Source organism: Bombina bombina, chromosome 5 (assembly GCF_027579735.1).
Source record: "Bombina bombina isolate aBomBom1 chromosome 5, aBomBom1.pri, whole genome shotgun sequence".
Taxonomy (NCBI): domain Eukaryota; kingdom Metazoa; phylum Chordata; class Amphibia; order Anura; family Bombinatoridae; genus Bombina; species Bombina bombina.
The window spans coordinates 497,846,725-497,872,930 of NC_069503.1; positions in this window are offsets into that span (position 1 = coordinate 497,846,725).

Here is a 26,206-nt window from a genome sequence, read left to right on the forward strand (position 1 = left end):
AAGTGGTCCTCCAGATGGGCAGAAGTCTTCATCCAGACGGCATCTTCTATCTTCATCAATCAGGCACAGAGTTCTGCCTGTCTGGAGGACCACTTCTGCCCGTCTGGAGGACCACTTCTTCTGGCTTCGTTGAGGACATCTTGCCACTTGCATGAAGACTTCTCCCGGTAAGTGAACCTTCGTATTGGGTGGGTTTTATTTTTTGGTTAGGGCTTTGGGCAGCAATAGAGCTAAATGCCCTTTTAAGGGCAATGCCCATCCAAATGGCTTTTTCAGGGCAATGGGGAGCTTAGGTTTTTTAGTTAGGCTTTTATTTGGGGGGTTGGTTGTGTGGGTGGTGGTTTTTACTGTTGGGGTGTTGTTTTAATTTTTTTACAGGTAAAAGAGCTGATTTCTTTGGGGCAATGCCCTGCAAAAGGCCCTTTTAAGAGCTATTGATAGTTTAGTTTAGGCTAGGGTTTTTTTTTTTTTATTTTGGGTGGGCTTTTTTTATTTTAATAGGGCTCTTAGATTAGGTGTAATTAGTTTAAAGATCTTGTAATTTGTTTTTTATTTTCTGTAATTTAGTGTTTTTTTTGTAATTTAGCTAATTTTATTTAATTTATTTAATTGTATTTAATTTAGGTAATTTATTTAATTGTAGGGTTAGGCTAGGTGTTAGTGTAACTTAGGTTAAGTTTAATTTTACAGGTAAATTTGTATTTATTTTAGCTAGGTAGTTATTAAATAGTTAATAACTATTTAAAAACTATTCTACCTAGTTAAAATAAATACAAACTTGCCTGTAAAATAAAAATAAACCCTAAGCTAGCTACAATGTAACTATTAGTTATATTGTAGCTAGCTTAGGGTTTATTTTATAGGTAAGTATTTAGTTTTAAATAGCAATTATTTCGCTATTAATACTAGGTTTTATTTAGATTTATTTAAATTATATTTAAGTTAGGGGGTGTTAGGGTTAGGGTTAGACTTAGATTTAGGGGTTAATAAATTAAATATAGTGACGGCGACGTTGGGGGCAGCAGATTAGGGGTTAATAAATGTAGATAGGTGGCGGCGATGTTAGGGACAGCAGATTAGGGGTTAATAATAGTTAACTAATGTTTGTGAGGTGGGAGTGCGGCGGATTAGGGGTTAATATGTTTATTATAGTGGCGGCGATGTTGAGAGCGGCAGATTAGGGGTTAATAAGTATAATGTAGGTGTCGGCGATGTTGGGGGCGGCAGATTAGGGGTTAATAAGTGTAAGATTAGGGGTGTTTAGACTCGGGGTTCATGTTAGGGTGTTAGTTGTAAACATAACTTTTATTTTCCCATAGGAATCAATGGGGCTGCGTTACTGAGATTTACGCTGCTTTTTTGCAGGTATTAGACTTTTTCTCAGCCGGCTTTCCCCATTGATGTCTATGGGGAAATCGTGCATGAGCACGTACAACCAGCTCACCACTGACTTAAGCAGCCCTGGTATTGGAGTGCGGTATGGAGCACAATTTTGCTCTACGCTCACTTCTTGCCTGTGAACTGCTGGTGCAATGCCGCTCTTGCAGATTTGCGGCCAATCAGCCGCTAGCAGGGGGTGTAAATCAACCTGATCGTATTCGATCCGGTTGATTTCTGGCGATTTCTGTCTGTGGCCTCAGAGCAGGCAGACAGGTTATGGAGCAGCTCCGTAAGGAGCTTGATAAATATGCCCCTATGTATTTATAAATAGATATTCCTATATATATCTGAAAGAGAAGGACATCGGTAGTTTAAACAATAGATAAAAAACAAAACAAAATATGAAACAGATAAAAAGTTACAAAACTCGTTTTAAAAAAACACCAAGCCCACCCCCTCCCCCCGCATTTCACAAGCCTCCAGCATACAGCTGGTGTTTTTTTCAAACTAGTTTGGTAACTTTTTATCTGTTTTATATTTGGTTTTATTTTTATCTATTGTTTTATGGACACTGTGTAGCGTTTCTGCTACGTTATCCCTAATAAAGCTTTCACTACTCACACGCTAAAATGAGTTTATTTTCCACTGGAGCGGGCCATTAACTGATTCCTGTAGATTTAAAGACCAGAGAGAGCAGAATTCCCCAGACCAGCAACGGTGCAGTGGGGAAAAAGGGATCAACGTATGAGAATCATCTGTTAACCAGGCTTGCAAAATACTTCATAATCAATGAGGTTACTTCACGTGAGTGCGCATTGTTTAAACTATTGATGTGTTAACTCTGTTTGTGACATACTTCACCAGTAGCGATTTTCTTGTGCATTTGTCGTTCTCTTTCAGCTTTATGTGGGCACCTTGTACTCTACTTTTTGGACTGAGCTGCAGAGATACATAAGTGTCATCCCTGGTGATGTTTTACAGGAGACTGGTTCCTACCACATTTGGAAATATCTTTCTAAGGCTGGAACTTTCTAGTAGGACATTATTATGTGTGACATAGATTTATTAGTTCCATCTACTAAGTATTTCTCTTCCCTTTTGTGTATGTAGTTGGTATACTCTGAGCCCTTAAATACCTCTCTTGTTTTGATATATATATATATATATATATATATATATATATATATATATATATATTCAGTATATAGGTATAGATATATACAGTGCCCTCCACTAATATTGGCATCCTTGGTAAATATGAGCAAAGAAGGCTGTGTCTTTATTGTTTCACCTTTTGATCTTTTGTTAAAAAAATACACAAAAATACTCTGCTCTCATGGATATCAAACAATTGCAAACAAAACACAGGTTTATCCAAAAAAAAAGAAAAAAAAGAATCTTTGTTAAATATATGTGTGGCATTTATATTTAGTCAATATTTCATGCTACCTCCCTTTGCCAAGATAACAGATCTGAGTCTTCTCCTATAATGCCTGATGAGGTTAGAGAATACATGGCAAGGGATCTGAGACTATTGCTCCATACACAATCTCTCCAGATCCTTCAAGTTTCGAGGTCGACGCTGGTGGACTCTCCTCTTCAGTTAACCCCTCAGGTTTTCTATTGGGTTCAAGTCAGGGGACTGGGATGGCCATGGATGACCTTATTTTATGGTCAGTAAACCATTTTTGTGTTGATTTTGATGTATGTTTTAGATCATTGTCCAGCTGGAAGATCCAACCATGGCACATTTTAAGATTTCTGGCAGAGGCAATCAGGTGTTTATTTAATATCTCTTGATATTTGATAGAGTCTATGATGCCATGTATCCTAAAAAAATGTCCAGGTCCTCTGGCAGAAAAACAGTCCCAAAACATTAAAGAGCCACCAACATATTTAACCCTGTGCATGTGGTATTTTTCTATATAACTACCTCTATGTGTGCGCCACCTCATGTGTTTATTGCCAATCTCTATTTTGGTTTCATCTGACCATAGAACCTGATTCCATTTGAAGTTACTGTAGTGTCTGGCAAAATGAAGATGCTTGAGTTTGTTTTTGGATAAGAGTAAAGGCTTTTTTCTTGAAACCCTTCCAAACAACTTGTGGTGATGTAGGTGATGTCGGATTGTAGTTTGGAGACTTTCTGACCCTAAGACGCACCTGCAAATCTCCAGCTGTGATCCTAGGAGATATTTTGGCCACTTGAACCATCCTCTTCACAGAGAGTTGAGACAAAATAGTCATGTGTCCTCTTGCAGGTTGATTCATAACATTTCCAGTTGACTGGAACTTCTTAATTATTGCCCTGACGGTGGAAATTGGCATTTTCAATGCTTTTGCTATTTTCTTATAACCACTTCCCATTTTGTGAAGCTCATCAACATTTTACCATACATCACAGCTGTAATCCTTGGTCTTACCCATTGTGATGAATGTATATACAGTATCCCACAAAAGTGAGTACACCCCTCACATTTTTGTAAATATTTTATTATATATTTCCATGTGACAACACTGAAAAAATGACACTTTGCTACAATGTAAAGTAGGGAGTGTACAGCCTGTATAACAGTGTAAATTTGCTGTCCCCTCAAAATAACTCAATACACAGCCATTAATGTTTAAACCATTGGCAACAAAAGTGAGTACAACCCTAAGTGGAAATGTCCAAATTGGGCCCAATTAGCCATTTTCCCTCCCCGGTGTCATGTGACTCAGTGTTACAAGGTCTTAGGTGTGAATGGGGAGCAGGTGTGTTAAATTTGATGTTATCACTCTCACACTCTCTCATACTGGTCACTGGAAGTTCAACATGGCACCTCATGGCAAAGAACTATCTGAGGATCTGAAAAAAAAGAATTGTTGCCCTACATAAAGATGGCCTTGGCTTTAAGAAGATTGCCAAGACCCTGAAACTGAGCTGCAGCACAATGGGAAGACCATACAGCAGTTTCACAGGACAAGTTCCACTCAGAACAGGCCTCAACCAAAGAAGTTGAGTGCACGTGCTCAGCGTCATATCCAGAGGTTGTCTTTGGGAAATAGACGTATGAGTGCTGCCAGCATTGCTGCAGGGGTTGAATGGTTGGGGGGTCAGTCTGTCAGTACTCAGACCATACGATGCACACTACATCAAATTGGTCTGCATGGCTGTCGTCCCAGAAGGAAGCCTCTTCCAAAGATGATGCACAAGAAAGCCCACAAACAGTTTGCTGAAGACAAGCAGACTAAGAACATGGATTACTGGAACCATGTCCTGTAGTCCGATGAGACCAAGATAAACTTATTTGGTTCAGATGGTGTCAAACGTGTATGGCGGCAACCAGGTGAGGAGTACAAAGACAAGTGTGTCTTGCCTACAGTCAAGCATGGTGGTGGGAGTGTCATGGTCTGGGCCTGCATGAGTGCTGCCGGCACTGGGGAGCTACAGTTCATTGAGGGAACCATGAATGCCAACATATACTGTGACATAGTGAAGCAGAGCATGATCCCCTCCCCTCAGAGACTGGGCCGCAGGGCAGTATTCCAACATGATAACGACCCCAAACACACCTCCAAGACGACCACTGCCTTGCTAAAGAAGCTAAGGGTAAAGGTGATGGACTGGCCAAGCATGTCTCCAGACCTAAACCCTATTGAGCATCTTTGGGGCATCCTCAAACGGAAGGTGGGGGAGCTCAAGGTCTCTAACATCCACCAGCTCCGTGATGTTGTCATGGAGGAGTGGAAGAAGACTCCAGTGGCAACCTGTGAAGCTCTGGTGAACTACATGCCCAAGAGGGTTAAGGCAGTGCTGGAAAATAATGGTGGTCACACAAAATATTGACACTTTGGGCCCAATTTGGACTACTTACTTTTGTGAGATACTGCATGTGCATACATGTGTATTTATTTGTTTAGATGCGTAAATATGTATGTGCACACATACATACATGTATACACATATATAGACAGATATACACTTTTGAGCTCTTCCCAGTCAAATATCTTAACACATGCAATATAATTTTTATTAATTTTTAATGTTTTAATGTGTTTTGAAGAGAAATACTTGAAATTCCTATGTTCTTCACTTAGAAAGAAAATCTAATAATGGAAGTTTAATTTTGACTTTCTGTTTTTTTAAGTCAGTTGGATATTATCCAATGTGTCATTTATTTGTTTTAACTAATGCTGGAATTCACTCAATTCAACAATCCATATTTTTTTTTTTTTGAGAAATCTAATTATCATAGCCCATTTTAGATAATATAACTAGTGGCACCAAGGTCCCCAAATTTACTGTATGTTTTCATTGTTTTAAAAGCAAATTCCAAATGTAATCAGAAAGGACATGTTCCTATAATGCGTCTCTTCATGGTTGGGAAATTTCAGCTTGAAAAGCTCTTTGTATATTGTAATGGTCTGTAGGTTTTCTGTACTTTAAAAAAAGAGATTTATGGGTTTGTGTGCTCACTGAGTTGCACAAAAATTAGAAAATGCGGATCTGAAACACTGCACCTACCAATTAGTTTCCAGATAGTACTATGGATTTATGTATGATGTGATCACATGTTGCATTAAAGGGACATTCCTGTCAAAATTTAAATGCACATAAACTAATTACATCTTTGAATAGAAACTTATTGGAAAAATGCTTTTAGTAAAAGTTATTACTGTTTTAGTGTTAACATTTTTCTCTGCACGTGCATGTGACGCATAGCTAGATATTCTCAGTGCCCCATACCTTTTAAACACTACAGCAGCTCAGAGCACCAGTGGGGCTTGTATCATGTCAGCAATTTAGAAATTGAGTCATTTTCAAATGGTACCAGCACCTTAGGCTCTCTGGGCAAGTGCTGTGTTTAAAATGCTGGTGCACAGTGCATACTTAAATACACTATTGAAACAGCTATATCTTTTACACATGTATATTACAAAAATGCTTGTTTTCAAAACTGAAATGCATCCATGTGGATTTCAATTTTGGCTGGAATGTCCCTTTAATAAGTGTGTGCAAAGAACAACCTGACACAGAGCGCTGCTGATGCTACACATCACAAGAGTTGGCACCTTTCCTTGAAAAAAAATACAGAGCATGCCAATTAGCATAAATAATTGTGCAATAACTCATGAACTAAAGCTAATAGGACTGTGTTGAAATGATCATTAGTTTTTTTTATTAGATTCCCACACTCTTAGAAGACATTTTTACTAGAACTTCTACATGCCTTATTTTTTATATACATTGACTTGCACTTTAAAAATAATGTCCACACTGTTAAAATTCTGACTTGGGTGGTAACTACAGGACACAACAAGAGTGCATTAAAGACATGCCTGCCACCAAAGCATATCATGATCAAATTAGTGCTCCGAAAATTAACCAGAGATCAGGGGCGCGATCTGATATACGGCGTAGTTTTCGGCGCAAGCGTGGGAATCCGCGCCGCCTGTAGTTTCACCTCGCACATCGGGGTATTACATATACCCCGCCGGCAGTTGCTAAAGTGCCATAAGTCTGATAAACTAGCAATGTCCAGAAATGAGCGTACCTGCACATTTCTGGAGTCGCCAGTGACTTACGGCACTTTAGAAACTGCTATACCCCTATATCCGCAATCCCCCCCTTTCACTCCTAATAATAAATGTATTAACCTCTAGACCGACAACCCCCCACAACGCAATAAGCCTAATTATTAACCCCTAAACCGCCATAGCCCACACCGCAATAAACTTATCCTAGTATTAACCCCTAAACCACCGCTTCCGGAGCCCACCGCCACCTACATTATATGTATTAACCCCTAAACCGCTGCTCCCGGACCCCGCCGCACCTAAATAAAGTGTTTAACCCCTAAACCGCCGCTCCCGGAACCCGCCGCCACCTACATTAAATTTATTAACCCCTAATCTGACCCCCTTACACCGCCACCACCTACATTAAATTTATTAACCCCTAATTTGACCCCTTACAACGCCACCACCTACATTAAATTTATTAACCCCTAATCTGACCCCCCTACACCGCCGCCACCTACATTAAATATATTAACCTCTAATCTGACCCCCCTACACCGCCTCCACCTACATTAAATATATTACCCCCTAAACCTAAGTCTAACCCTAACACCCCCCTAACTTAATTATTATTTAAATAAATATAAATTATATTACTATTATTAACTAAATTATTCCTATTTAAAACTAAATACGTACCTATAAAATAAACCCTAAGATAGCTACAATATAATTAATAATTACATTGTAGCTATTTTAGGATTTATATTTATTTTACAGGCAACTTTGTATTTATTTTAACTAGGTACAATAGCTATTAAATAGTTATTAACTATTTAATATCTACCTAGTTAAAATAATTACAAAATTACCTGTAAAATAAATCCTAACCTAAGTTACAAATACACCTAACACTATACTATCAATAAATTAATTAAATAAATTAACTACAATTATATAAAATAAAATACAATTAAATAAACTAAACTATAGTACAAAACCCCCCCACTAAATTACAAAAAATAAAAAAAAATTACAAGAAGTTTAAACTAATTACACCTAATCTAAGCCCCCTAATAAAATAAAAATGCCCCCCAAAATAATAAAATTCCCTATCCTAAACTAAATTACAAATAGCCCTTAAAAGGGCCTTTTACGGGGCATTGCCCCAAAGCAATCAGCTCTTTTACCTGTAAAAAAAAGAACAATCCCTCCCCAACATTACAACCCACCACCCACACATCCCTTCTCTAAAACCCACCCGATCCCCCCTTAAAAAAACCTAACACTACCCCATTGAAGATCACCCTACCTTGAGCCGTCTTCACCCAGCCGGGCCCAAGTCTTCATCCGATGGGCCAGAAGAGGACATACAGACCGTCAGAAGTCTTCATCCTATCCGGGCAGAAGAGGACATCCGGACCGGCAGACGTCTTCATCCAAGCGGCATCTTCTATCTTCATCCATTCGACGAGGAACGGTTCCATCTTGAAGACCTCCGGCGCGGAACATCCTTCTAGGCCGACGACTAACGATGAATGAATATTCCTTTAAATGACGTCATCCAAGATGGCGTCCCTCAAATTCCGATTGGCTGATAGGATTCTATCAGCCAATCGGAATTCAGGTAGGAAAAATCTGATTGGTTAATTTAATCAGCCAATCGGATTGAAGTTCAATCCGATTGGCTGATTGGATCAGCCAATAGAATTGACCTCGCATTTTATTGGCTGATCCAATCAGCCAATCGGATTGAACTTCAATCTGATTGGCTGATTAAATCAACCAATCAGATTTTTCCTACCTTAATTCCGATTGGCTGATAGAATCCAATCAGCCAATTGGAATTCGAGGGACGCCATCTTGGATGACGTCATTTAAAGGAATATTCATTCGTCGTTAGTCGTCGGCCTAGAAGGATGTTCCGCGCAGGAGGTCTTCAAGATGGAGCCGTTTCTCGTCACTAGGTGCAGAAAATGCCTTCAATAGAGTGGTGTGGGCCCATCTTTTTCACTCTATGGAAGGCTTCGGGATATCAGGTCACTTGTTTCTCAGAAACATTTACTCCAACCCCATAGCTTATTTACTGATGAACAATCTCTATTCCCCCCAGTCCACCTCCAGAGAGGTACCCATCAAGGATGCCCACTTTCCCCACTCCTATTTAATTTGGCACTGGAACCGTTAGCGATTTACTCATGAACGGTTTTTCCCAGCATTAACTTGAATTCTCATAAACTTCAAATTGCCCTTTACGCGGACGATATGCTGCTTTTTATAACAGACCCACGGAACAAAATATCATCTAGGCCTGTCACCCTCACACTCACACAGACTCTATTCCTGGATCATTTGACGATTATAGGACAGGATAAGAGATTCTTTGTCAATTGTATACTTGTAGCCAGAAAATGTATCTTCCACAAATGGCTTCATAGAGAAGCGCCATCCATCAAGTTTTTTAAACAAATGATCCTGACAAACATGCTACGTGAACAATATGACACCTTATTTGATGTCAACACAAGAGTGGCACACTTTATTGGTAAGTGGAGCCTCTTTTTAAAATCTCTAGATCGCTCAACCCAAAAACAAATCCTTTATCCCTTTACAAACACCATCTAAATGATGGAAACAAATCTTAGAGGTGAATGGAATGTCTGATCTGATGGAACAAGTACTTGAGAGGTCGCAAAAGATATATGTGACAGCCATTAGAAATGTTATAATACCTTGTGATCAACCCATTATGTGCTTTAACGGCCTGGCAAGAAACTACAGCAATAGATAGATACGTTTATTAATGTGAATGATGTTTTTGTTATTTGTATATCTTCCATCCCGGGGCTTATTAGTGGCTACGGGGTGCTTTAGATTTCGAATGTTTGATAAAAAGTTAAAAATATATTTTTTTTTCAATAGACAACATGAAGACAAGCTGCCCTCATTAGAGGGTGAAAATTGATAGACTAATTACCAACTGTGGACTATGACTTAGGGCCTCAGCTCTTATACCATTGTTTGCACTGCTGCACAGTGAACTGCTATGATCCAGTATGTTGGTCGTTATACTTGTTTGCCTATTGATAATAAAAATAAAGTTATTAAAAAAAAATATGCTAAAGCTCACAAATATTGAAATGAAGATCAGTGGATTATGGAGTGACAAATCCAAGTTTGAAATTTTTGGGTCTAATAGTTGACAATATGTGAGAAGAAGAGTTGGAGAGAGATGGAAGAATGAGTGCTTGCAGCCTTCAGTGAAACATGGTGGAGGTTCTGTCCTGGTTTGGGGCTGCATTTCTGTCAGTGGTGTTGGTGATATTGGCGAATTGATGGGATCATGAATGCTGAAAAGTACAGACAGGTTTTAATTCATCATGCCATTCCTTCTGGAAAGCGCCTGATTGGGAATAGTTTTATTTTTCAGCATGATAACGATCTCAAGCACACTGCTAATGGAGAAATCATATTTGGAGAGAAAAACAGCTGATAAAACACTGACAGTCATGGACTGGCCTCCACAGTGTCCAGACCTGAATATTATAGAGGCATTATGGGATCAACTGGACAGAGAAATAAATAAAAGACAACCTAAATCTAAATAAGAACTCTGGAAAGTGCTGAAAGAAGCCTGGTATAATATACCAGAAGATCACTTCAGAAAACTTCAGGACAGTCTCCCCAAAATAGTTGAAGATGTGCTTAGTGCCAAGGGAGGTCACACTAAATACTGACTTTTGCCTCAGGCAGCCATTTTGTTCTTAAATTATTATTATTTTTTATATTTTGTGTGCATATTTCCTGTATTTTCTGTTTGTATCTTAATAAAGAGACTGTAAATAAAATAAATATGGTTGGTTATTAAAACTTTGTAAAACACCTAAGTGCTTATTTGCATTCTCTGTAAAGACTAATAGATTTGCAATTTTTTGGAGAAATACAAAATATAACATTTAAAGTACATATAATTTCAAACAACTTTCCAATTTACTTCTGTAATCAAATTTGCTGTGTGCTCTTTGTATCCCTTGTTAAAAGCATACCAAACTAAGCTCAGAAGAAGCTATATACTACTGATTGCTGGCTGCACATATATGCATCCTGCCATTGGTTAAAAAGATTTGTTCAGGAGATCCGGCAGGAGCGGAAGGGGTGGAGTCACGCACGGTGTTAGCGTGGAGGTACTCTGAGCGGGAAGGAGTACAGCCGCTCTCCAACACACCGGCAAGCTATCCTTGGGGCCGTGTTTTCCTCTAGACGGCCGGCGGATATAGCTCTGGCAGAGAGCAGCTTGCATCCCGGATCAATTGCAGGGGAACGAGGCCTTTTTCCCCAGGCCTATGCTGACCGATGTCGGGCCCGATGTTAAAACATCACTGAGGAGGTCATAAGGTGACACAGCGCTACAGGGCAAACAACAGTGAGGCCAAAGGCTTGGAAACAACAGGCACGTGAGTGGTGAAAACTGTTTGAATGGCCACGCTAACAGCATGACAAGATTGGAGCCCTACCGTATCCCAACCGCGATTTGGTGGACTCTGGTAAGGTAACCGGAGGGGGGTACGTTATAAGATAAGAAAGCTGCAACTCTCCAAAAGACACTGCAGAATTAAGTAGCCCATCCGCAATTGATGGACATTAGTAAGAGAGCTGGTGAGGGGCGAAAAACTGCAGAGAAGTGAGACACTTACAAAACGTTTATAGAGAAAGGCTCAAAAGCAATAAATAGCCTTGGTGGTGTTTCAGAACGGAATATTTGGGGGAACAGAGTATTGTCATTTTGGGGAACTTGCAGGGAACTTGCAGCAATATTAATCCCAGATGCAGGAACTGCTTAACTGTTAAAATCCTGGCTAAAAATACAAAGGGATTTTCTCCAGCAATATCAATCCTAGACTCTGGAACTGCTTAACGGTCAAAATTCTGGCTAAAAACTCAAAAGGTTTTTCCCCACGGAACAATCTGCTGCATTAATTAAGGGAAACAATAAGAGAACCACACTGCCTTGATCTGACAGCTGTATACACAGTCAGGGACAAATATGTCTCAAGAAGATCTCATGTGTGCATGATGAACTTTAACCCTGGCAGTCTTACCTAAATAAGGCTACAGCCTAAGCTGAACAATTATTGGTTTATTGTTACCAAAGAGATTAACCTAAAAATTTTCAATGCTTTTTTTTTATTTTGAATGTTTGTGATTGGTTAAATGCAAAGCAACAAAAGGATCTGCTAAAATTTAGTTACACGTTGTACACATCCTGCATATCCTGCACCTCTAACCAGAGATAGCAATCCTAGAAGGAAAAAAAAAAAAGAAGGAAAGGGGGGGAAAAATATTCCTCTTTCTCCTTTTTGGGCGGGGTCTACCTTATTGCAATTTGATTTCCTAACATAATTTTTTTATTGTACATAACTTGCTAAAGGTCCCTCATAGGCTATTTACATTTATTCTCTGCTCCAAAAGAGAAGGCCTGAGAGATTGAAACCTAGGTTTACTAAGATTGAAACTAAACACAGAATTAAGACATACTACCTAGAGAGTATTTGTAACAGGTTCTGCAGGGTTAACATCTGTATGGGATTATTTTATTGATTTTTATGGTATGCATATAACATCTTTTTTGCATATATGTCTCTAAAGGTTTTCTATAAGTTATTCATATTTTCTTGTACAGAACAAAAAGGCCTGAGAAGGGTAAAACCTAGGTTTACTAAGGCTGGAAATAGCTAAAGATCTGAGATAAATTGCTCTGAAAAATATATATAAAGACAACTGATCTGCACGTGTAAAAGGGAACGTATGGACATGTATAGTTATTTACAAATATACATATAAGATACAGACCAACACATGTACTCATAAGCTCTTATTGTTTAATGTTGCCATTTAAGCACTTACTCGTACTGTTTTTTCGCCTTCTTCCCCCCATCTTTCTTTTTTTAAAGTAATATCATACTGTATTAAATTTTCAGCATATGGAGAGATTTATAACTAACTACAAGACACAATCTCCAAATATGCCAGTCAAAGCTAGAGATAAGAAAAACAGAACTAGCATTGATAATGCAGGGAATCTGCCTCTAACATCCCCTACAGTAGATTCTGCTAGCACAGAGCCACAGGACATAGTCAAACAGATTGCAGAGCTTATGCTACCACAATTTGAGCAAATCAAAACAGATATAAATAATCTGACAACAGAAATTAAACAATTTACATTAAGACTTAATGAAGCGGAACAACGTATATCCGATTTAGAAGACGCTAAGATAATGCAAGAGCACATAATGAAGGAACAGAACACACAGATAGAAAGTCTACAATATAAATTAACTGATTTAGAAGATCGCTCGCGTCGTAACAATGTCAGAATTTTGGGTATACCCGAAGCGAGCGAACCCCAAGACTTAATACACCTGGTCTCACTGTTAATACCCCAGAGACTTGGAATAACACCTAATTTACTACCATTAATAGTGGAAAGAGCTCATCGCCTAGGGCCAATTAGGACCTTACAAGATGGAACAGTTAAAGCAAGACCAATTATAGCTAGATTCTTAAACTTTCAGGATAAGGTAAAATTTATGCAATGTTACAGACAAAAAGCGCCATTAATCTTTGAAGGTAAATCTATCTTAATGTTTCAGGATTACTCATCTGAGACATCACAAAAACGGAAAGAAGTAACCCCAATATGTACGAAATTAATTCAAGCAGGGATCAAAGCCACAGTCATCTACCCAGCAAAGATTAAGATTTTAACAGAGGGAGAAAATAAGATATTTAACACTCCAGAGGAAGCTAAGGAATTTGCTAAATTGAAAAATATCACACTTTAAACCAACTAGGAATAAATAGATTGATATCTAATCATTCAAGAATATGTTAATATGAAAAAGATTTGTTCATCGGGGGGCGTGTCCAAGCAAAGATGGCGCTCAGTCGCATTTTTAGAAGCTCCGGCTTAAATTATTCTAACTAACCATTATCCACTTGAGGTTGAACTTCTATCATTGAAAGTTGCTTTAAGGACTCCTAATATAGATGGTAGACCTGCCGGTCATACTGTCTCTTAAGTATATTCAAGATCTTTGAGCTTTAAACCGGTTGAGGCCTAGTGCGGAGTACTACTGAGGAGCCTCGACTTCCCTTTGCTGATAACCAAGGTGCTACAGTCTCTCCAGGGTGGCTATATTCACCCACTGTGTATCTATGCAGGCGCTCCACGTAATCCTAAGGTCCCAGCTTGAGGCCTTTGAGTTCCAAATGGACCGACAATTTGATGACCTAAAGGGCCTATGTAAGTCCATACACAAGCCATTAGACCCAATACTAAACATCGACATGAACGAGCAGGCTGGGACAAGAGCTGACCGGTCACCCCAGCTTATGGACCTGAGCTCTGAGGTGCCGTTGCCTTACACACAAGATAAACCTTACAAAATACTGCAGTGTGATTCGGTCAGCAATATTGGGCGGCCTGTTTTAAACTTACCAGAGGCGTATGAGATGATGTTCCCCTTGGCTTCTCTCAGGGGGGATGCGGCCGTCTTCCTTGGAGATGCCGGGGGCCCCTTAGCTGCCAGAGAAGGAGAAGTAACAGCCCACTTGCGGCCCGTTAAAAGTCATAGATACACAGACACTCTGGGAGTTTTGATTCGCAACATAGGACAGCACTACACTAAAGCGGAGTGGCCATACCTGCTGGCTGATCATCGACGTCTCAATAACATGGCACTACAATCTTCTCTACTACTACCAGAGGTGGAGGAGTGGAACTGGCATCAGCAGCAAAGAATGTATGATAGATCAAGAAGCTACAAGCTTGATACTCCATCTGAGATCTGGTGGTTCAGGAAGATTGGAGTGGGCTGAATTTATTTGTACTGCTGGACTGATACCCCGGCATGCTAACCTGCCTTGTTGATGGGGTCATTGTGACTATGAGCCCACACCAGCCTTGATATCAGCTGAACCCTAGCTTGGGGCCTTTTATTTTGTTTCTTTATGTTATAATTTGTTTGAATAGGAAGCCTTTAGATACTGCCTTTCCTCTTTTTTCCTTTAGCGATTCCCTCCCTTATTACCTTTCCCTGATCTAAGCCATAACCCTAGTTTATTGTTCAAAAGGACCCACAACAATAAGTACCCTTCACTTGCTCTATATCATTTTACAATGTGTGCTAGAGACCCTAGATAGTTAAACTTGCTGCTTCCTCAAATAAGAACAACGAGGTAGATAATCAGTTATAGCTTAATTACTCTAGACAGACTATGTATTGTATTGCTGGCAAGAATTAATATGTACCACTCCCTTGATTTAGCTGATATTTTATCTGGGTCTATAGGTCACTATGAGAAAATATCCCTATTGGTGTATATACTAGTTTTTCTCTCTATGTAAAATGTTTTTTTTTCTTTTTTTTTTTAAACTTTTACACATCAGTTGCTATAACATCCTGCTTGTACAGGTATATTTAAGCACCTACTTAACCATGGTCTATCTAAGTCATACACAACACGCTGCATAATTAGGGTTGTACATATATACACTCACTAAGGCACAAAAACCTGATAGTCCTCTCCTCATTGTTCTACCACACCAAAATAGTCCTCTCCCTTACGCCCAGGCACTTACAGTATGCATAGAAAATTGTTTCACTGTGAGATATAGGTATAACTATATCATTTATTCATAGTTAGGCACATGGTAGGCTCACATCATCACCTTCTCTTAATAAAAGGGAGGTCTACTCACCACTACAAGGTTTCACATAGAGAACATATATTTTTATATTTGAATTCTGTTAGGGTTCCTTTATATCTCCTTATCTCTCAGGCTAATTAGAAAACAGATATTTAGGGGATTCAACATACTCATATGGGTGTAAGAGTAGCGCTACATACACTTAATGTTCTTTTATTCATACAAAGCCTTGATATTTAGCTTCTACCCTACTTTTTATTCAGTGCTCTGTTGGTGCTATTTGAATGACTAATATTCTAGAGCATTGAAATTTATTGTACCATCACCTAGTATTGAATGACCCTGGTGTTCTCAATTAGTTATATCTCTTACTATGTTTTATTCTATCATGAGTCTTGAGCTGAATTATGCAATGCTCCAAAGGTGACTGAATTATCTTACCTCCTGCCTTTTTTAGAATCGTCCCTCACTGTTTATAATGAGCCAAAGATGGATTTATTATGTAAAACTAGTACATTTCAAGGAAAACTCGTGTACCCTTGGTAAATGTATACTACAGCTCAGAGGTGATTCCATTGACTGCAGCAATATTTTAAATTTTAAGCGGTACACACGCATTTAGGAGATTATTACTGATATCAACCACTTCGTAGACATCACAACCATCACACCTACTATACCAGCTATGAGTTTAAGGTCACTCACACAGAGATCAGGTAATATCACCATGACTGATGCCTTTCACTCTTCTCAATTCACTTAAAAGTTTTGTAGAGCCATACCACTCAGCAATGCTTATAAAAATGATGACACAACAGTCTGATATAATTATCCCAGAATATACAGCCCCAGTTTGTTTGTAATTAACTAAAAGGTTTCATGATGATTATTGTGTTGTCTAGCCCAGTGTTTTTCAACCAGTGTGCCGTGGCACACTAGTGTGCCGTGGGAGATCCTCAGGTGTGCCACGGCAGACTGACAACAGTGTGACATATTTTTTAAACTTTGCTTGTTTTTTACTCCCAGTGCAGGGGTAGTTTGTAGGAGGCATGGCATAACAGCACAATACATACAGTATGTGTGTGTGTTTGTATGTGTATATATATACATGCTGTATTAGGCTACAATGTGTGATTTTTTTAAAATTTTGGGATGGTGGTGTGCCACAGGATTTTTTAATGTAAAAAAGTGTGCCACGGCAAAAAAAAGGTTAAAAATCACTGGTCTAGCCCTCTGCCCAGTCCTTCTAGAGGCCTGCCTTTCAAGACCACTCAAATAGAACCAGTTGACCTTATACATGCCCTATATGTATTGAGCGCCTCTATGGACAGACTCACTTGCATTATCGTACCTGAACTAACTTTAACAAAGCCTAAGATGTTCATAAAACCTGACCCCTGCACTAGTCATCATACTCTTCGGAAGATCTCTATTTTGGAATTAATAGGACACGCCCCCTTCCCTATTTTATTACAGGAGTGGCTTTTGCCCACTGTACCCCTTTCCCTAATATTTTACACAACAATAGCCCAAAGTAAATACAATTAGATATAGCACTCACGATACATTTGGCCCAAGAGCGACCAACGTAGTAGTTACTTTGCATCCATGCTCTAAAAGAAAAAGAGGTTCCATTTATGTTTGTCCAGTCCTTTAGTTATCTTTACTTCTATTTCAGATATCTATTGTTATAAAGGATGTCTGGTTTTATACTTTTCATATACAGGTAGTCATATTTGCTTTATCGCTGTTAGTGCAATGGAGACCTATGGAGCTTGTGAACTATATAGGTGCAATCCTATACTAGTTAATTACTACTCAGCCTAGATTTGTAGGTCTCCTATTCTCTTGTCCATTATATTGTTATTAGCAAAACATACATTTACCTGTAAGTATTAACATTCTTATTTTAGAAGTCAATGTATATCTCTTTATTATATGTCTGACAAACTCTGTATTCTCCTTAATGTTGTATCCTATAACAACCTCAATAAAAATCGTTAAAAAAATAAAAAATGGTCATCTAGCTCCCAGTAGTGCATTGCTGCTCCTTCAACAAAGGATACTAAGAGAATAAAGCCAATCTGATAATAAAAAGTTAATTGGAAAGTTGTTGAAAAGTAAAAATGTTAGGGTTTATGTCCCTTAATATAGTCATGCAAAAGTTATACACAAATATTCACCATTTAAATTCTGTATAAGCAAATCGCCAACAGCCACAATAAGTTGCAAGCTAAGTAGTTTATGACTGATCTCAGTAATGGAATTAGTACTGAATCTGCATTCAGAGGAAATTACCATTTCTCAATAATTTTCTGTAACGTACATTTGTTCTTTGTCAGTTTCTTTCAGTGCTGAACAGTGTATTTGGAAATGCTGCAAATTTTTAAACTATGATAAACAGTTTGCCTTTTGGAAGTTACAAATATTTAATATAAAGCTGTAAAACAGAAGATTAGAGTTATCAAGAAGTTTTACTGTTCGGTTACAGCTTTATGATACTCATGGATAAAGAAATTAATAGAGCAACTAAACAGTGTCAAAAAGCCCGAATGGAGTTAGTTTTATTTTTTGTTATTAGTTTCTGAACTTCAGATCTGAATGAAACATAAAATAGAGTATAATTATTTTTGCAACCTTTTGTTTCATACTGTATAAGAAATAAAAAGGATTCAAATGCAATGTTCCATAAATTTAGATCAGAAAATATAAAATCGTGTTGTTTGTCTTTGAGATAAATATTTGACTGTGCAGGTTAACAGCGTTCTGTGAAAAAAAAATAAAGCTTGCAAATAGGTTGCATATAAGGCAATTTTGTTCTATCTTGTCTGAAGGAAGATATTTTAGATGTTATTACATATTTTCATAGGTTTTCCTTTCAGAGTAATTAGTGTTTTGAGTATTTCGGTCAAAACTTGCCACCTTTCAATTTGAGAGAAAGAACTGTAGTGTGAAAATGTTTGTAGAATTATTTGAGAGAAAATTTCATACACGCTCATGTTAGACTAATTTTACAAAAAAAAAAGCAACAATTACTCTTTGTGTTTTGTACTTATAACTATGCTTTTTCTTTGTGTTTTTTGCACATCCAGTGTAATTAAATTCAATTAACACGGTGCATATTTTACACAATTTATTCCTATGTAAATTGCATACAAATTTTAAATTTTTTATAAAATACGATTTTTGGTGAACAGTTTTGCATCTTAACAATACAGCTTTTTTTTCTGCATATTTCTGTGTGAATGGTTTAATTATTTGTTTTGTATGATTTTTTATTTTTTTTAAATAATTTTTATTGAGTTTCAATCTGTAACATGACAAACAATCAATACTCCAAAAGGCATAACAGAAATAGAGAAAGAAAAAATAAATAAAATACTGTCAGTCACATTAATGAAGGAATACAGTCATATCTGTTACATCATTGATAGAATCCTATAGACAAAATATAAACCTCACATTTTCTAAAATGTCAATATAATTAAACCGGTAAAAGTTATCTAAAATTAAAGTTTAAGTAGCCTTATTTGGAATGTAATAGGAAACCGTTATCCTATATCTCTACATTATATAGAACAAAAATGTTAACAGAATATATTAATAGCATCCTTCAGCAAATAACACCAATACCGGAATATAAGTACAATAAGATAAAATAATCAATCCTAAAATGTCCTACAGTTATTGGAAGTAATAGTGCAGATAGTAATATTACTAATATATTAGTTAGCAGAGTTATTCTGTAACTGCAAAAATTAAATAGACAAGCAGAAGAGAACCATTGAAAAACAACTAATTTTAGGAGATGCAAGATCAGAATAGACTGACTGAAAGAATTTTTATCTTATTAGTTGAAAAACAAAATTAACCACATGTGGATTTGAATATAGTAAGCGCACATAAGGTCAGTACTGAATATTATGGGTCTCAATGAGATTTGCAGGATCTGATGTCACCCAGGGCCCTTGGGTTGGCGCCAGATTACAATAGCACTTAGATGGAAATACATACAATACACCTTTTCAGAAACCTGTATCCCTTGATCCAGTTGTATTTGCATATTCTCTAACCATAACATTGCAGGCAATAATATATAGAGGTATAACTGTAGGAGCTAAAGAAAAGTAGATTAGTAGCGGTGCATATCGAGGGAAACCGCGTAAGAAGCCTCTGGTTATAAAACAAGTGACCAGATTACTTTTGTGTGGGGGGTGGAAAGTGTGGAGCCAGTCAAACTAATATTTGGGAACCATGACATAAATAAAACAGGGTTTTAGGAACATCTTAGAAATTATCCATATGCATGAAACGTAACATTTACAACCTGAAGTTCACATTCTAACCAATAAATACAGTAATACACCTTATCCTACAAGGAATCATACAGATATAGTATTCCAAACCATACTTTAAGCATAGAGTAACTTGGTTAAAATACTATGGTTAAAGCAATGTAACAAACTAGGTGTGGTAAACGGTGTAATATAATTTATATGCTGGTTCAAGGTGCTCCAGAATTTCTGATTATACTCACCTTTATAAGCTATATCTATATACTTATAACGTGCTTGTGGATAGCAAATCTAGGGTCAGCTTGAAATAGACAGGAGCAAATAAGATAGATTAAGCTACAGGATCATGTACACCTGTTATATACATCAATCTATAGTCAATCTATGACTCCTCTCTAATGGGGACAGAGGGTATCTACATCATATCTCTAAATATTGTGTGTTCAGTCCTCAGTCTGCTGCTTAATATATTTGTGCAAATATTTCTGGAAACATTTAGACAATGACACATTCTAAGTAGAGAAGCCTAGGGAGAAGGGGATTAGGGAACCTCTATCTTATTAGGGGAACAAAGAAATAAACAATAATATCTGCCCAGTGCCCATGTTATTTGGTTGAGTATAAATATATTGACCATATTGAGCTTCTAGTCTAGAACAGATCCATAACACACAATATATAATAAATATATACACCAAACCTAAGCATGTACAGTTAGCATATTCATTCATGTGTCCCATAAACCTGCAGCCGATTGAGTACCCAGAGTGTGTCTAGATCCAGCGCCCAACTAAAGACTGAGAAGAACCTGAGCCACATAATCCTCTTATATTAGACATACTGATCTCTACATATCAGTAAATAAGTGGCTTAAAATCAGAGCATACATAGACTTCAATAAAGTTGTTGGCTCAGGTTACCATTGACAGCATAAAAAAATAAACAGATATATGTATTGGGATTTAACATTTCACCAACTATGGAAGGCAAAATACTACAATCAGCTAGTGTTAACTCCATAACAACGTATATTGTATATAAGTTCTTTCTGTGCAAAGAGATAAAGAAGGGCCCACATTCATTCAGTAATTTTGGTATTAAGTCCGTAGTGTATGCACTCTTCTTCCTATCACCACTATTTTAGCCCACACCAGCACTGCGTAAGACAAACCAGCCAGCTTGTGAGAAGTAATAGAATAGCTTTCATGGGAGGCAGTTGTTCCCATACAGGATAGGGGATGAAACAAGATGTCGGTCAGTCCATATTTTGTCCCCCTGCTCGATGAATTTGTGTTGCTCAGATGTCTGCACTCCGATTAAATGGCTAGTCGACAGGAGCCATTCATCCGGCTTTCCCACGAGCGGTAAGTAAGAGGCCGCTGTCAAGGGCAGCTGGATTACATCAGGTCTTTGACTGCCAGCCTAGGCCACGGGCATTTCAACCTCGAGGGCAGCTGACCGCAGGGTTGATGAGGATAGAAACACTGGTGTCATAGACAATCGAAGTGTAGCTGCATGGGTAGGTAGGCAAGTGCCTCTCATCCCTAGTGGTGTCTTAGCTTCATTGATCACCTCTTCCATATGTCTGCATCCCCTGCGGTCAGTTAAAGCTTTGTCCACAGTGACTGTGGCTCTCTCTATGCAATCAGTTCCTTTCAGTGCTGTTAGTAATCTGTCTTCTAGTCTAGAGAAATGACCACAGAGCATGGAATCCAGAGTCTCTAGTAGCGATAAACAGGAGTGCTCCATTTTGAGGCTTTAGTAAAGTGGTAGAAGGGAGTATTTCCAAGTATATATGTCTGGTTAACCAGATGCATAAGGTTTGAGAAACATTTGTGGGATAGATGAGGTCCTGGTTGTTGTTAGGCCTCTGTTGCGTACCTTCCTCACTCATACTTGCCAAGCCAAATTTTCACATATAAAAAGCACAAAGCTGCTCTCCAAGTGTTATTTACCATTTAGCTCCCAAAATAAACACATGGTATAAGGTTCCAAAGAGATAGATTAATCAGTTCCATTCTTCAGCGACAACTGAAAAGCTTCCATCTTGATTGATGGCCAGACACGCCCCAGTTTTGTATGATTTTTAAATTAAGAATTTTATTGTGCACTTTTGTAATGTATACATCTCTGTCCCATATGAACATGCATTATACGCACCTTAGCGAGACACCCTGTTTTCAGGTTAAAAAGTGGCTTTGTATCATTCCACAAGGGGGAAGTTCTGTTGAGCATTCTTATTGAATCTCACTAGCCCAGAGAACTTTATAGAATCGGTCCCTGTGTATCTGTAGGGTTAACTTTTGTCATTGGTCAAAAAGGATTAAAAAATGGTTTTGTACTGCTGTTGGCTTGTAGCAATAGCACTAGTTACTCCTCTAACTTTATTTAACTAGAAGATGCTGATCAACTTCTCTTCTGCTGCCTAGAATATATTTTTTAAAATAAATAGTGGACAGTTTTTGTTAACAATTTCTGAACAACTCCCTTAGTAGCCATTGACATTATCGGCTCATGTATGATGAAATCACCATCCTCAGAAACTAGATCTGCCCTATTTGTGGCACCATCTTTTACGAGAAGCCTATTGGTTATGCACAGAGGCATAACTAAAAACTCTAGGGCCCCTGGTGCAGGAATTCATAAAGGCCCCCCCCACGGGTCATAGACATTCATAAGGACCCACAGTCACCTATGTGCACACACACATATGGCTTCTGTAATATTAATATTTAATTGCATTGAGCAATGATACTTTTTTATTGGACTAACTACTATACTTTTATAAGTTGACAAGCTTCTGGAAGAATTCCTTCCTTTCTCAAGTCTGAAGCAATGCTGACCAATTCAATGGAATTTACAGATTATATCTTAAAATGATGATGAATAAAAAGAATAGAATTTATATAGTTATATATAACTTTATGCCAGTATATGCTCTATGTAAAACTATATATTTCCCCTGTCTGTTCTCCTACACTGGACACTCTCTGCCTCTGTCACCTAAGCCCCCCTCATGATTTTTATGACACCCCCTCCTCTCCCTGCACTCAGACCTCAGTAACACTTTCTGTTCTTTTTAGCCATCCTGTGTTTTAAGATATAATCTGTAAATTCCATTGAATTGGTCAGTTATTAATGCAATACTCTTGTTATTTTGATATATACTTATATATATATATATATATATATATATATATATATATATATATAGGGACGTGCATTCACTAGAGGCAGGTGAGGCAGGGCCTCACCTATTATATGGGCATTTTTTTAATAGATTTTAAACAAAAATATTAATTTATTTTTTTTCAAGCAATTTCCCCCCCCCCCCAGCTACATGTTGTGTAATGGAGAGGCACAAGCAGGTCTGCTGCCCTCCATTGCACAACATGCTTGTGTCTGTGTGTTGGCTATGGGCACACAATATGTACTGTAAAGGATTGTAGCAATATATGTAGCAGACTGTCACATGACCAGAACCCCCAATCAGATTAAATGAACTGTTATCATATTTACACACTATACTCCTACTTTATAAATTGGTATTTATCTGTTTTATTGTTACATATTACTTTGGCAACACATGTAATAATGTCATGCTAATAAAGTATTCTTGACTTGACTTGACTTGTGTGACAGAGAGAAGTGTGTGTGTGTGTGTGTGTGTGAGAGAGAAGTGTGTGTGAGAGAAAGAGAGAAGTGTGTGTGTGTGAGAGAGAGAAAAAAGTGTGTGTGAGAGAGGTGTGTGTGTGTGTGTGAGAGAGAGAGAGAGAGAGAGAGAGAAGTGTTTGTGAGAGAAAGAGAGGTGTGTGTGTGTGTGTGTGAGAGAGAGAGAGAGAGAGAGAGAGAGAGAGAGAGAGAGAGAAAGAGGTGTGTGTGTGTGAGAGAGAAAAGTGTGTGTGTGAGAGAAAAGTGTGTCTCTGTGTGTGTGAAAGAGAGAGAAGTGTGTGTGAGAGAAAGAGAGAAGTGTTTGTGTGTGAGAGAGAAGTGTGTGTGTGAGAGAGAGGTGTGTGTGTGAGAAAGAAGTGTGTGTTTGTGTGTGTGTGTGAGAGAGAGAGAGAAGTGTGTGTGTGAGAATCAGATAAGTGTGTGTGTGTGAGAGAGAGAGAGAGAAGTGTGTGTGAGAGAGAGAAGTGTGTGAGAGATAGAGAAAAGCATGTGTGTGTGTGTGTGTGAGAGAGAGAGAGAGAGAGAGAGAGAGAGAGAGAGAGAGAGAGAGAGAGAGAGAGAAGTGTGTGAGGGAGAGATAAGTGTGTGTGTGTGAGAGACAGAAGTGTGTGTGTGAGAGAGAGAGAGAAGTGTGTGTGAGAGAGAAGTGAGAAAGAGAAAAAATTGTGTGAGAGAAAAAGAAGTGTGTGTGTGAAAGAGAGAACCGTGTGTGTGTGAGAGAGAAGTGTGTGTGTGTTTGTGTGTGTGTGAGAGAGAAAAGTGTGTGTGTGTGTGTGTGAGAGAGAGAGAGAGAGGTGTGTGTGAAAGAGAGAGGTGTGTGTGAGAGAGAAGTGTGTGTGTGTGAGAGAAGTGTGTGTGTGAAAGAAGTAGAGCCTTGTTTATGTTTTTATTTACTCCAGAATGTTTATTGTTTAAAAAGATAGTAAATCTCTCTATTACCCATTCCCCAGTTTTGCATAACCAACACAGTTATATTAATATACTTTTTATCTCTGTGATTACCTTGTATCTAAGCCTCTGCAGACTGCCCCTTATTTCAGCTCTTCTAGAAAACTTTAAATTTAGCCAATCCGGGCTGACTTATAAGTAACTACACGGGAGTGAGCACAATATTATCTATATGGCCCACATGAACTAGAGCTGTCTAGGTGTAAAAAAGTTTCAGGCACTCAGATTAGAGCTGGCTTTCAAGGGCTTAGAAATTAGAATATGAGCCTACCTAGGTTAAGCTTTCAACAAAGAATACCAAGAGAACAAAGCAAATTTGATGATAAAAGTAAATTGAAAAGTTATTTAAAATTACATGCCCTATCTGAATGATGAAAGTTTAATTATGACTAGACCGTCCCTTTAAGTATCAAAACTATTAAAAAAAAATAGTAGTCAACCCAAGGTATTGTTCTTGGCCCATTTTGATTTATTTCATGCCACGGTTATTCCACCAAATGCGATCATATTAAAAGTTTGGGTTTCTCACTGAAATTATTTACATACCGTTTATATAGACAAAATACAAATGGTTGCAAAAGCTTCTCTGAGATTCCTTCATTCAGAAATAGCAGACATGCATAGCTTTGCCATTGCTTTTGGGTAATTAGAAGGCCGCTAATTGCAGCTGCGCACCACACTTCTAATATTCCCAGTGAAGGGGTTAATCAGATAGATTGTAAGGTTAATTTTAGCTGTAGTGTAGAGAATAACCTCCCACTTGACACTTCCCACCCCTGATCCCTACCTAATTCTTCCCAAACAGCTCTCTTCCCTCCCTCAGCCCCCATATTGTCACCAACATCTTAGATACTGGTAGAGAGTCAGCAAGTATTAAGTTTTATGACTTTTTTATTTTTTTTATTTTCTGCATTGTAGGATCCCCTCTTACCCTCCCACCTTCCTGATCCATTTCCAAACATCTCTCTAGCTCGGCTAATAATGTTCTCCACCATCTTACCCAGTTTACATATATTTCTTTTTTAAATTTTATGTATTTAAAATATGTTTTTCTGTAAAGTAGCGACCCACTCCCACCCTCCCCACCTCCCTCCTCCAAGTGATCATACGATCAGTTCTTCCTTACCATATAAAGGCTGATACCTTCTGCCCCTGGCTGCAGTCTTCACCTGCAAAGATAACAGTGGGGACCGCAACATGAGCTAGACGATTGGCCGTAGGTATTACATCAACAGGGTGCTCTAGGCAAAGTACTCTGTGATGTAGTACCTACGTCCAAATGACTTAAGGGGTTAATTACAGATGGATGTGAATCACATGATGGTGGATTCTATAGTGTTACACACTATACACACTGTATATTCAAAATATTATGGTTATTTTTATGGTGGAAAGTTCCATAGGGATTGATTTTTACTTTTATCCTAATGGTTATATACCAGTTATATTAATATATACTTCTTTTCCTCATATGGGTGTATCAATTGTGTCCTCTTCACTGACACTGTTTTAAAAAACTCCATGTTTACAAGTATTTAATGCCTGATGAAACAGCAATGTTGCATTTAAACATTTAGAGCAAGATTACAAGTGGAGCGGTATTTTGCGCTTCAGCTACAGCGTAAATACGCTCGCCGGGTTGCAAACATATTATGAGTTAAAAGTAAAATGTTTGCGCTCTTGCGCTAACCCGATA